Raw genomic sequence first — 12240 nt, 5'->3', positions numbered from 1 at the left:
CTATTCTCACAGAACGTACAGATTGTTTGTAATTTATTTGTTGCGGGGGTTTTTTTCTCTAGAGAGAATCTAAAATGCTGCTACATAAACAATTTAAGAGGAGGAAGCATCTTCAGGGCTTTTGTAACTGCAGTCAACACAACAGGGCAACTTAATAACGGCAACTTCCTTCTTTTCTTCAAAATAAAAGTCTACAGCGGTAATATCGAGTGTCAAACATTAAGCACACACATAGCTCAATCCATGTGTTGCCTTTTAGTGAAGATGGGAGCTTAAATTAACAACATGTGCCTCTAGTTAGCCATCTAACTTGTTAAGTTGGAAATACAAGCAGTTAAATCTGCAGCATTGTATTGAAAGCAGCGTTTTCTTTTGTAACTAATTTGAGCTTGTACTTTCTTCGCCAAATTACGTGCCGACAGCTAATAGTTATCACATTGGGAGACAGACTTAAGTTTCAATATCACATCACTCCCATCAAGAGCTTGTTAAAGCCCTAGTAAAAACAAATCCACTTTTGTATTTTTAAGGTGCATTATTATGAGTATAGATGCGAAATCTGCATTTTAACATCACACGTGTTTGTGAATACACTCAGGAGTTGTCTCAATGAGAAACCTAAACGGCATCAAGGATTTAGGTAAAAGGCAAGCAACAGCCTTTTAATGGCATTGTGTCGGAAGCGAACCATTACAATGTTACAACATCCTTAAATTCACAGTCTGCACATATTGTGCTGAAGGCCTAGCCCCCCACATTCTTCCTTCTTAAACCCTGTGAAATCCAGGGGATCCACACGACCTATTGATTGAGTGTAGAAAACCTGATAGGGGTTTAGGATCACAGCAGCGTTAACAGACTGTCAAACACTAAGCAATGAGCACCTCAGCAGCAGGACAGAGGAGAGCAATGTGCTCGAGTCGTTGAGTCGGGGCGTTTGCGTGGCTGCGCATGGTATATGTGAAAGGGCGAGCAAGGAATGAGTGTGTATGTTATGTGTGCATGGGAGTGGAGTGTGTGCATACGTCTGGGTGTGTGTGAGAGTGTGTGTGAGGGCTACCCTGCTCAGGGCATTGACTGAATTGTTTCCACATGTGTCTTAACACAGAGTTCTGGGCGGGTTTGGCGGACAAGGGAGAAGAGGGGGCTGCTTTAGTTGGTGTTGAGGGGGGGTGGGTCAGGTTTCATAGCACCGTGCAACACATCTGGGCCGCAAGAACAGAATTACCGTTCCCACGACTAAGAAGACATAGCCTAAACAAAATTACATACGTGTACATGCACCTTGATGAACCACTGGTGGTACTCAAGGATCTGTGATTTATTTGCAGGCATCACGGAAACCCTCTTCACCGTAAACATCCCTGCAACACGAAACATGCGTACAGACCCAGTCAGCTGCCACACACGCTGCACAACGAGTCGCACAGCTTGTCATTTAAGCCGTGTGAGCAAAGGTTTACTGTACCATGGTCTGCTGCTTTTTAACCCCGCATCATATTGTCGTGCTGTTGCCACATAAACACACCAAATGCGCACAGAAACTCAAACACCACTTCTTCCCTGGCACAGCTGTCTTGAATGCAGCAGGCACACGGCTGTTTCACTGGCACAGCATGTGGAAGGAAAATCTGAATGTGTTCTTACTAATCAGTCCTCCATTCCACCCAGAGACAGAGAGAGATGAGGTGGGACAAGGAGGAGCAGAGGACTGTGCGACCTGCGCAGCAGGTGTTGGGAAGCGAGGAGACCGGAGACAATGTGAGTGTTGGACCGAAAGTAGAAGAAGAAAGACTGAGTGACAGCGCGAGATAAAAGCAGGTTAGAGGTGAATGGATAGGGAGAGAGGGCGGGGGAGAGGAAAAAAAAAAAAGTCAGGAGTGAGATGGGATAAATGGGGGCATGCCAGTTCCATAAATGTTTAATTGCCAGCAGGTTTATTCATGTTAAGCTAAAAGAGGGAGCTCAGGAAGAAAAGAAAGAGAAAAAGAGAGAGAAGTTAAACAGTGCAAAATCTGTCTAGCGCCCTTAAATCAATTTTACACAACAAACAGAGAGGAAAGAGGGCAAAAACAGAGGAAGGAAGGGGAAGAAAGAGAAAAGGAGAGGGAGAAAAATGCTAATTGGCTACAGTTGGTCTCGTCTGGCTTGAGATGAAAGAAGAAGAAAGGACAGAAAACGAGGAAGCAGGAGGAAGGAACAATAGTACAAGGAGATGAGTAGAGGAGGTGAATTGATGGGTGGATGAATTTCATGTATTCTTTCTTTACAACCTTTTCATCTTTTCCCCATTGTTATTATACCTTATAGTTTTCTTAAAAATACAAATGAGAAAGTAAATGAATGAAGGAATGCAACAAGAAAGAGAAGTGAAAATCTAAGTTCTAAGTGAAACTATGGCACCGTGTGTTCAATAGGTCTTAAATTAACTGTCCTGATTCTGCAACTTGAAAAGGCTGGAAAACAGATAACTAGTTAAATATTATAGTTTAACTGCTAACCTGAGTTGAAACCATATTCATCTCAGAAAAGTCAGAATGATACATGCCTTACAGGACACACACACACACATGCTTCTCTACAGCAGCACTGCTGCTCCATTCAGACTTTAAACTGGCGGATGATCAAAAATCCTGATATTGGTAATCGCTTTAATCTGAATCGCAGAAAATAAAACGCTGTAAAATGTTCAAACCTTACTGTTTGAACATTAAAGTTTAAAATTAAAATTCAACTATTGAGAAATGTAACGCATCCTCCCCGCACCAAGAAAACCTTTTGTTCAGAATGTGAAAAGTCCCTGCCTTGGCTCATTTTTGGATAGGTTTCTACTTGTTTTTGTCTGATTTGGCCCTGGTTCCAGCAGTGGAAACTACACCTAAAACCAACTGATTCCTGAAGTGTAAATGCACTGTATGCTTTGATCTAAAATAGCCCATTGTAGGTCTTGCTAAGTGTTACTTTCCCTTTTTTTCTGTTTTAGCCCCCTTCTGTAAGTCTTTTACAGCTTTCGACATGTTTTCTTCCAGTTTTACCCTGAATCCACCTCCATCCATCTTCCCTTACACTCTGGCTCGCTTCCCTGTCTGTGCTGAAGAAAAGCATCCCGCCAGCACGATGTTAAAACACCCTGGTGATGGTGCACAGGAGGATATGCAATGTCAGTTTCCCTCCTCACCAACAAGTTTAATTTTACTTTATCGGACCAGAGCACATTCTTCCACATTTGTTATGTCAAATCAAAACCAGGACATATTTCGGTTTTCTTTCAGGAATGGCTATCTTCTTGTCAGTCTTTTATGTACATCAGTTTTCTTGCGACACAGGTCATCTGTTGGGCTAATGGCTTGACTTTGACTAGACCATTCTAACAATCCCCAACTTTGATTCTCAGGCAGGATTCGCTGAATATTTTAAGTATTTCTGCTCTGCCACAAGGCTCATTTAAATAAATGGGTGATTGATAGGCTTCTATAGCACTTGATGGCATACTAAGGAGGTAATGTAAACATTTGAATTAGTTATGTTGCAGCAGGGACACACCCAGTAGCCCTTGAAGACCAGATCAAAACCATTTCATTTTACTTTGCTGTCCAGGGTGCACCGTGCCACTCACCCAATGCTTACTTGGGATAGACCATATACAACCACTTGACCCTATGCAGGGTAGAGGTATGTTGACTTATCCCACCTGACACCTGCTAGATTGCAAAATAAATACTGGACAAATATCCAGTCTTTCACAGTGCTAATATAAAAGTAAATGCGCGACTGGCGATTTTCAGTCACACTGCCAATTTGAGTAAAGACTGCATTTCATCATTCCAGTTGTGTTTAAACAGAAGCAGAGTTTTCCCAGTCATTGCAAGCATCATTTGCTAATGAGTCAGATTGGACTTTCCAAGCAGTGCAGAGGTTGTGGGACTGTCTGCTGCTGGTGCAGAAGTACTGGAAACAGTCAAAAGACAGTCCTTCCTGAATTATACAACTCCTAACTTCAGCTGCTGCACAAAAGGTTAAAAATCCATTTGGGGTCTTGTTCGTCTCATATTCTCTCTGTTAACGTTCACATTCTCTTTCCGACTCGCCCCATTTTGACTTGCCTCTCCGTTTTCTTTGTCCTCATCTCCTGTTTCATCACAGTTTACACCTTGTACCCTTGTTCTCCTTTTGTTTTCACTAAAGCCTATTCTTGTAGTTTTTTTGGGGGGGGGGTTTGTTCTCTTTACTCTTATGAGTCACACGTCAGGAAGACAGCACCCGACTTCCCAAAGACACACATTACATGACAGCTTTGTTCAGGCAAAGGTCAGTGTGTTTCCATGGCTCAATGAGCCTGAAATTGTGTGTTTTTATGGCCTAACAAACGTTAGGGACATTCTTAAAACGTCCGTCTCCACGTCTTTCTCCCTCTGTAACGCAGATGTTTTCAGGCGAATGCGGCATCTGTGCTTTGTTAGACATATCACCGTTACGCAAGAATCTAGGATGAAGAACAACAACACTTGCTAAATATGTTGTTTATTGACATTAAAACTGCATCCAATTGTGACCATAAACTCAGCTTGAAAACCCTTAATTCTGATAAATCGCAAAAACAAAGCGAAGGTAAATAAAGGGAGGCCAATGGTGGAGGATTTGCTTTTGTGCGGAGCAGAGTAGTTTTGGACTGGGACCAGAACCAGGCAGGGAAAAGCAGTTCAGGGGGTTGTTCTTCTGCTGGGGATCTGCTGAGAAGCATTCTCTCTGCGTGTTTTTGTATTTAGCATGATTTAGTCAGTTGTCCGATTTACAAACATTTCACCCCACCGCCATGCGGTCTCGTTTTTCATTTAGTTGCCGCCCAAGGCCATGTCCCAGATCAGAGACAGCCACACAGCACACTGCTGCCGTCTGCTCCACAGCAAGGCACTTCCCTCCTTGTTGTCTGGTCTGGTCGCAGGAGATGAAGACCTGCCCATGACCCCTAAAGCTTGAAATACGCACATACATTCTTGCACGTTTCTATATGCATGCTCACACACAAGCCTATGCTGTAAGCAGACACTTTTTTTTTTCCTCCTCGAGCTCACAAACACACGTAAAGCAGATGCAGACAGAGCACACACAGACAGACAACATGCGGAACAAGCCCGTCTAATGCCACTAATGCGAGTAAAGTCTGTAGGGGCAGACAGGTATAACACAGCAGCCATCAAAAACACAGAACAGAGACATTAAAAACACTTCAGTGCAGAGTTACGTATTTAGTGAGATTTAGCTGAAACACACTCTGCAACAGCTCCCCACACACACTGAAACACATAACCTGCCTCGTACTCGTCCATTAAAACACAAAGATGCTCGACCAACTGCTGCCTATAACGAAGCAGAAACAGACCAAAACTGTGCACGGCCAAAGCAGATACAAACGTCTGCACACAAACGCACACCTGTGGTTTCAGGCCCGATCACAAGAACTCTTTAGTCTTCAAGCTGTCTGCCTCACTTAGAGTGAGCGGTGCTTGTGAAGAGGACCTGACAGAAAGAGAAAACACACACATCCACACGCTCCGTGATGAGTACACTGCCACACCAGAAGACCTGACTAAGCTGAATTTCCCCCTGCTCCCCTTTCCTATTTTCCATCTGCCTCAGCATAGGAGAACCTGCCGAGGGAAAAATAATGCCCACCATATATGCGCCAGTCTTCACTTTCTCAACTCTTGCTGTGGCATTTGAACATATGTACAAATCTAAGAGAACAAACTACTAATCTGTACACTATCCCACATTTCCCTCTGCTTTCAAGTCATAGTTTTAATTTCAAATCAGACTCTTTGTCTACTTTTTTTTTTCCAAATTTCCAAACTCAAAGCTTATCTCAAAGTTTGCCTTTCCGTTCCTTTTATCATTTATATGGTGCAGTGCGGTTGACCAACATCCAGGGAGAGACAAGTGCAGAAGTTCTGGCCAAACCTGCTTGCTTCACTGCCCAAATTATATGGGACAGTCCCAATTACCCTGTGGCCAACCAAGGCATTTCCTGGGTTAGCACTGGTGATGCATGCACCCCTGCCCCCCTTTTACTGTGGTTACAGGGGGTGTCATTAGACGCTTGTTTTACTGCAACCCCAAGAACGTGCCCGCCGGCCGCATCCACGCCACGAGAAGCACAACTGCAACGTTCCAATAACTTTGCTGCGCCTGATGGATGACAAATGGCAGAGCTGCTGGGGTAACACTCCAGTTAGTAGTAAATTCCTGCTGGCTAACAGGGAGAGAGAGAAAAGGGAACATTTCAAGGAAAATGAGAAACTCAACACAGGGCGTTGTGATTTCTGGGGGGAAAAAATTAAAAGCTGTTACAGACTCATTCAAGAAATTAAAATATCATTGAAAAGTTCATTTGTTACAGGAATTTTATCACTAAGCAAAACACATCATATTACACACAGTATGATGTTTGTAAACCTTTATTTCTGTTAATTATGTTGATTTTCCACTTAAAGGCAATGAAACGACATTTAAAAAGATGGAATTTCATCAGACTAATAAAACAACAACTTTTAAAAACAAAAATGTGGGTTTAATGAAAAGTATGTTTTATGCCTGCTTAAAGGTTTTTTTATTTTGAAATAATACTTTCAATATGACTAACTGCATTCATTGGGACATATCAGTTTATTGAACATGACTATAGAATTAAATTAACTCAGATTTCATAGGGCTTACGGAAGTATTGTTTTTAAAATAACAGCGACGGTGGTAAGAGTTCTCTCAGTCTGTCTCAGTTGTTGCGTCCTTGGGCAAGACTCTTCACTCGCCTTGTCTGCTGGTGGTAGATGGTAGCCTCACCTCTGTCAGACTGTCCCAGCCTCTGTCGGTCATAATTGCATGAGGAGGATGTAATTCAGTTGCTTGATTACGTTCTGTAAAACCAGAGACACACCTGGAATCTCCCCACAACAACACTGAAGAAGTGGAGTTTGCACACTCTGCACATTACTGACTCAGAGTGGAGCTGGGAGGGGGGGTCGCTGTGAACAATTGTACACCACACTTTTCTGCTTTTGATTTGTAAAACACTTTGGAAACCTCGTAAAATTCCAATAAAATACATTGAAGTTTGTAGCTGCAACACAATGTGAAAATGTTCAAAGGATTGAAATGGTGTTCTCAGTCACAGGAAGAGAACGCCTTCTTTCTCTTTCAGTATTTCTTAAAAAATAAAGGTAAATATCAACAATACATTCATCTGACTTTCTCACATCAGTGATTGATGTGTTATTGCAGTTATTTATTGCATTAGCAAAACCAAGTCAACAGTATGTGACTATGATAAAATTGTCCAAGAATTACAACGTTCTCAGGACTTGTTATTCATTTCAGATGAGCTGAATTTAAAATGATTTCATGGATCAGAATTGAAAACTGCATTCTTACATCATGGACACATCATCCTATAGTCTGGCACAAAGACGGACCACCTGCAAGTAGTTTAAAAGCAGGAGTCTATGTTGGTATGAGGATGCATTGATTAGTGCGTAGAGAATAAGTAAGAAGGCAGCTCACTAAGCTGCACATTTGTGAACACTGAACAATATAGACAGAATTTGTTGGAACATATGTCACCATCTTTTCCACGTGAGGCCATGCTTATTTAATCAACATAATGCCAAACCACAGTCTGCACAAATTACCACAGCAGGAATACATAGTGGAAGAGATCACATGCTAGGTATCAGAAAGTTATTATTGTTGTTGCAGCAGAGGTTTAGTTATCCTACACAGTATTTCTTATTGAAATAAAAAATACCACAGACAGACAGTTTAACAATAATCAGCTTAATGTTTGGAAATTAGTGGACATTTTTTTTTGTTAATCCACAAATATGACTTTGAGCTAAAAAGATGTAGTACTTAAAAATGTCAGCAGTAAATCACAAAATTAGCTTACATGGGAGAGTTCCACGTTGAAAACCATTTATGACCGAATACAACCTAGAACAGAACCAACCTTCTTTATCAGCTTCTTGAACCTTTTTAGGTCTCTGGCTCTGATGCTACTGACCCCCTCCAGATGACGGCAGAAGAGATATCACTCTTGATAGACTTGTAGAAAACACGCATCGTCTTGCTCCAAACCTTGAAGGACCTACGCTTCTTTAAGAAGTACAGTCTGCTCTGATCTTTCTCGTGGACATCTTTACTGTCGCGTCTCCAGTCCAGTCTCTTGTCCAGATGAATACTGAGGTATTTATTTTTCTATATCACCTCCACTTCTTCGTCCACGATGGAAATAGTGTTTGACATAACCTTGTTTCTCCTGAAATATGCAATAATCTTCTTTGTTTTGTTTACAGTCAAGATGAGAGGATTGTTTCCACACTATGCCACAAAGCGGTCCAACAAGTCTCTGCACTCAGCTTCTTGACTATTTCGCAGAGACCCAGGTACATGTCACAATTCTGGTTAGGGGTTAAACACACCATCATGTGAAACAAGTGAGTGATTTCTATTTTTTAGTATGGACAGAGAAACATGTTAGTTTATGTGAAGATGGACACAGCTGTAAAGATTAACAGAAGTACCTGTTGAAGGATGCATCTCCATAGCATAATGTTGCCACTGTGTGAATATATAGGAATCTGCCATTCTTTCAGATGTTTTTTTTTTTTTTCTGTTGTAAATGACCGCAACATTTTCCTTTATTGAACCACAACTTAAAATCCTCGTAAAATATAATAAAAGGTTTGCGGTTGCACTTCATTAAATGCAAAAAGGACCACATGCTGGTTCAATGGGGATATGAATACGTTTGCAAGTCACAGTGGCCGTGCTTGTTACATAAACCAAATGTTCTTGTTTCAAAATTGAGAATCAAAGGAGGGGAAAGAGAAACCAAGATGAATTTCTGTGGAAAAAAGCTTTAACGGCAAAGGTTAAGAGACTGACGCACAGAGCAGGATGAGGGTTTGGAGGGTGTTGGCGAGAGATAGAGTGACGTAATGGGTGACAGAAGAGAAGGATTAGCTGAACGACAGAGATGAAGGGATGCTCTTTTGTGTCGTTCTTCCACACCCTCACGCCGTCCATCATTCACTTGGAGCTTCGCGGCAGAGCGCGTGGCAGGCACAGCGTGCCAGCTGTGCGCAAGTGCATGCTTGTGCAATCAATTTGTTTGCATACATTTCAAAGTCTGTTTATGCACATGTGTGCATTGTAGGTATTAATATTCCTTCTGTCATTCTGTCAGCATTAATACGCACCATGTGTCTGCGTAAAAGTGCACATGTATGTATAAAGTGTGTGTTTTCGGAGTCTACTCCTAGTTGCCCATCTGGTGCTGCTATGCTGAGCCGCTCAGCCAGCTCTCTTAATAGCTCCAATAAGCCTGTGGTTTGCTGCTTTGTACACACATACGTACACAGTTATGTACACATTGGCACACAAATGTGCTCACACACATGCTTGACACAAACCTTTACACACATTCTCATCGAGCTGTTATCCTTCTTCCAAGAGAAAGAGGCCGAAAAATGGCCGAAAAATTTGTTTACTTTGAGCTTTGGAGCTACAGCACCACAGCCTGCCTGTTCCGTGAAAAATAAGACAGAAGGAGTCCGAGGGTGAAAAAGAGCAGGGAGTAGGAAGGCAAAGGTAGGTGATAAACAGAGGAGGCCAAGAGGACGAGCCTGAAACAGGCAACAAGCTGGCACTGTGAAAGGGGTGTGAAGTAGCGGGGTTGTAGTTTTGTCCAGATCAGAGTTCAGTTTTGCTACAGTCTCACTTGGGCCTCCATTTCTGGACTTGGAACAAGCAGGGAAACAAACGCAGGCAGGGGAGAGATGGAATTCACCTCGAGCTCCTGAAAACACATAATTCAAATGCTTCGCTCGCATTATCTATCAGCTGATTTTCGTCCATGTTTAGCCGTGTCTGATAAGACAAATTTAGGCTCACCTTAAGAATTTCAAGTATTTTGAAGCATATTTATGTTTGTCTAGGTCTGCTGGAGCGATCATGCTGCCCTGCACAGCCTGCTCCTGGCCCAGCTGTCGGGGCTTCATTCAGTAGTGGAGTGTCTTTCCAGCTTGCGGGACCACAGCGGGTCCAGATCCAACAAACTGAGAACTTATTTACATTCTGGGGGAAAAATACGCCTTTTCAAATGGGCCTAACAAGTGCTTTCTAGCCAGAGAAATATTCCTACACTTGTAAACAGAACAAATTGTCAACTTTGCTTTGACGTGATTTCTCTGGATGTGGTGGATTATGCTCGGATTCAAAGCTGGGTTGTTCCAGTTTATCCAACAAAACAGGTCTCTCTTCAACAAGATGTTTATTTGAACCCTACTGGGAAAAGCCAGGTGTTGCCAGTGTACACAGCGACTAATGTGGTTTAGGGAGTTTGCTTCAGCGTACAGACTACAGGTGCTTTTAGGAGTGTACAGCAGCACACGAGCGATAAGGTGCTGAGATGGGAGGTGAGCATGTGTGTCCCGAAATGCAACATGCCGTGGGTCAGCACAAGGATACAATCGGCCAGATTGAGTGACGAACTGACGGACGGGGCCAAGGTTGCCACAGTTACCTGCTTTCTTCTACTTCTGCCTCTCCTGCTCTTTTTCATCCCTCTCAATCCCTACCCTGCCTTCTGTTAATCTGTTCCAGAGCATTGTGATCGCATGGAAAAAAAACATAGCAAGTGCACATATTTCCCCCTTAGCCAAGAGCGAAAAAAACATACACGGGGGCGGAGAGGGGTGAGGCACGGGGGTCTGGGTGTGTGATGAGAGAGAGAGAGAGAGAGAAAAAAAAAATAAAAGCGAAATAAACTGTTTATTCAAAGGCAGCGCTGAGCCCTTTTGTTGTGGTAGGGACCTGTCTTTTATTAGCAGCCTGAAAAGCCTTCAAAGGCTGGAAAGACAGAGGACATGCCAACAGACGAGTATATACAAGACAGAGGAGAGGAGGAGGAGGAGGGTTGAGGCTGGGGGGCAGAGAAAAGGGGACGGTGAAAGGGACACAGTGAAAAGGTTTAGAGAAAGGCAAAACGAATGGGGTCTGGGGACATGAATGGGCAGAAATACCTTGTAGAGGAGTTGATGGAGGGCTGAGAACTTAAATTTTGTGCCACTGGCAGTAAGGACATGAAGTAAAGACGTGAGCAGGAGAAAAGAGGCGCTCTAAGGCGACTCCAGATGGAACGTAATGTGGCTGTTAAGGCCTCATCTCATATCTTTGCAGGTCTTGTGGAGATTTACAGAACCTTCTTACTGAAAAAATATGTTTTTTGTTTTTGTTTTTTTTATCAAATATTAATATTTGAGGGGATGTTCAGACTAAATGGCTTTAAGCTGTGAATATACAGGTGAAATAGGTTTTCAGTCTGGTTGGTGTGGATGCTTATTGCCATAAACTTACATTTTTAAGGGACAAAAAAATGTGTTCGGTGATCGCTTGGAGCGGAAAAGGAGACGTCTCCTCATTGCGTAACTTTGTCTCTCTTATCTCTAAGAGCAAACTGTTAATCTGTGTTCCCACCTCTTCCACTCTACTTCTTTTTTTTCATCCCTCACTTTGACAGAATCAAGTCTGCAGGGATGCAGCCTTTCTGCGGTTTGGCCCCTACAGTCCAACCCCGATGCCTGTTGTGCACATATATACACAGATGATATGAGCAATGGTGCTTGTGTGTATAGGGGCACGCAGAATCCAATCTATTTTAGAGCTTGTGCAGAGTGACTACTCTTGAAGCTGAATCAAAGTGTTCTGCTTTCAATAAAAGTCACAATCAGCAAAGTGGCAGCAAGCAATGACATCACTGCAGCTGGGTCCCCAGCTGGAGCACAGAGAGGACTTTGGCAAGTGTATGTGTGTGTATGTGAATATAGGGACATGTGGGTTAACAGCATTTGCACAGTTTATTTGTGATATGCATATTTCACGAAAGCCGTAAACTCTGCAGCAGAGCAAAATGCTAGCAGGTTCAGAGCATTGTGGAGCCTTACCTCGCAGAGTTTGTGAATATATACACATGTGGGTGTGTGTGAGTGTGTAGGTATATGGTAGCTGAGAGCATAAGTGAGATTTCCAACCTCAGTCATCCCCATGAGTTTCAGTGCACATTCTGTGCCGTGTTTCTATTGGAGCAGACAGTGCTGCGGTGAGAAAAACAACAGGAATTTCATCTGTCATTGATTAAGCCCATTAACGGTGGTGTCTGATGTCTTTTACACTCATTCCATGCACACC

At 42.8% G+C, this 12240-nt stretch overlaps 1 protein-coding gene across 5 annotated transcripts in view; it reads left to right on the top strand.

Moving 5' to 3' along the window:
- fgf18a (fibroblast growth factor 18a) overlaps nucleotides 1-12240 on the top strand; it is a 35320-nt gene that overhangs the window by 1425 nt on the left and 21655 nt on the right. For 2 of the 5 annotated variants that reach the window (XM_044126236.1, XM_044126233.1), the window contains exon 2: nucleotides 1672-1761. The gene's annotated coding sequence lies outside the window, so the exon portion shown is untranslated. Of the gene's footprint in view, nucleotides 1-1618; nucleotides 1762-8095; nucleotides 8236-8345; nucleotides 8436-12240 lie in introns of those variants that run through there. The other 3 variants (XM_044126235.1, XM_044126232.1, XM_044126234.1) reach the window with 3 other exon arrangements.

Source organism: Gambusia affinis, linkage group LG09 (assembly GCF_019740435.1).
Source record: "Gambusia affinis linkage group LG09, SWU_Gaff_1.0, whole genome shotgun sequence".
Lineage (NCBI taxonomy): Eukaryota > Metazoa > Chordata > Actinopteri > Cyprinodontiformes > Poeciliidae > Gambusia > Gambusia affinis.
This window is presented reverse-complemented; position numbering and strand designations above follow the sequence as displayed.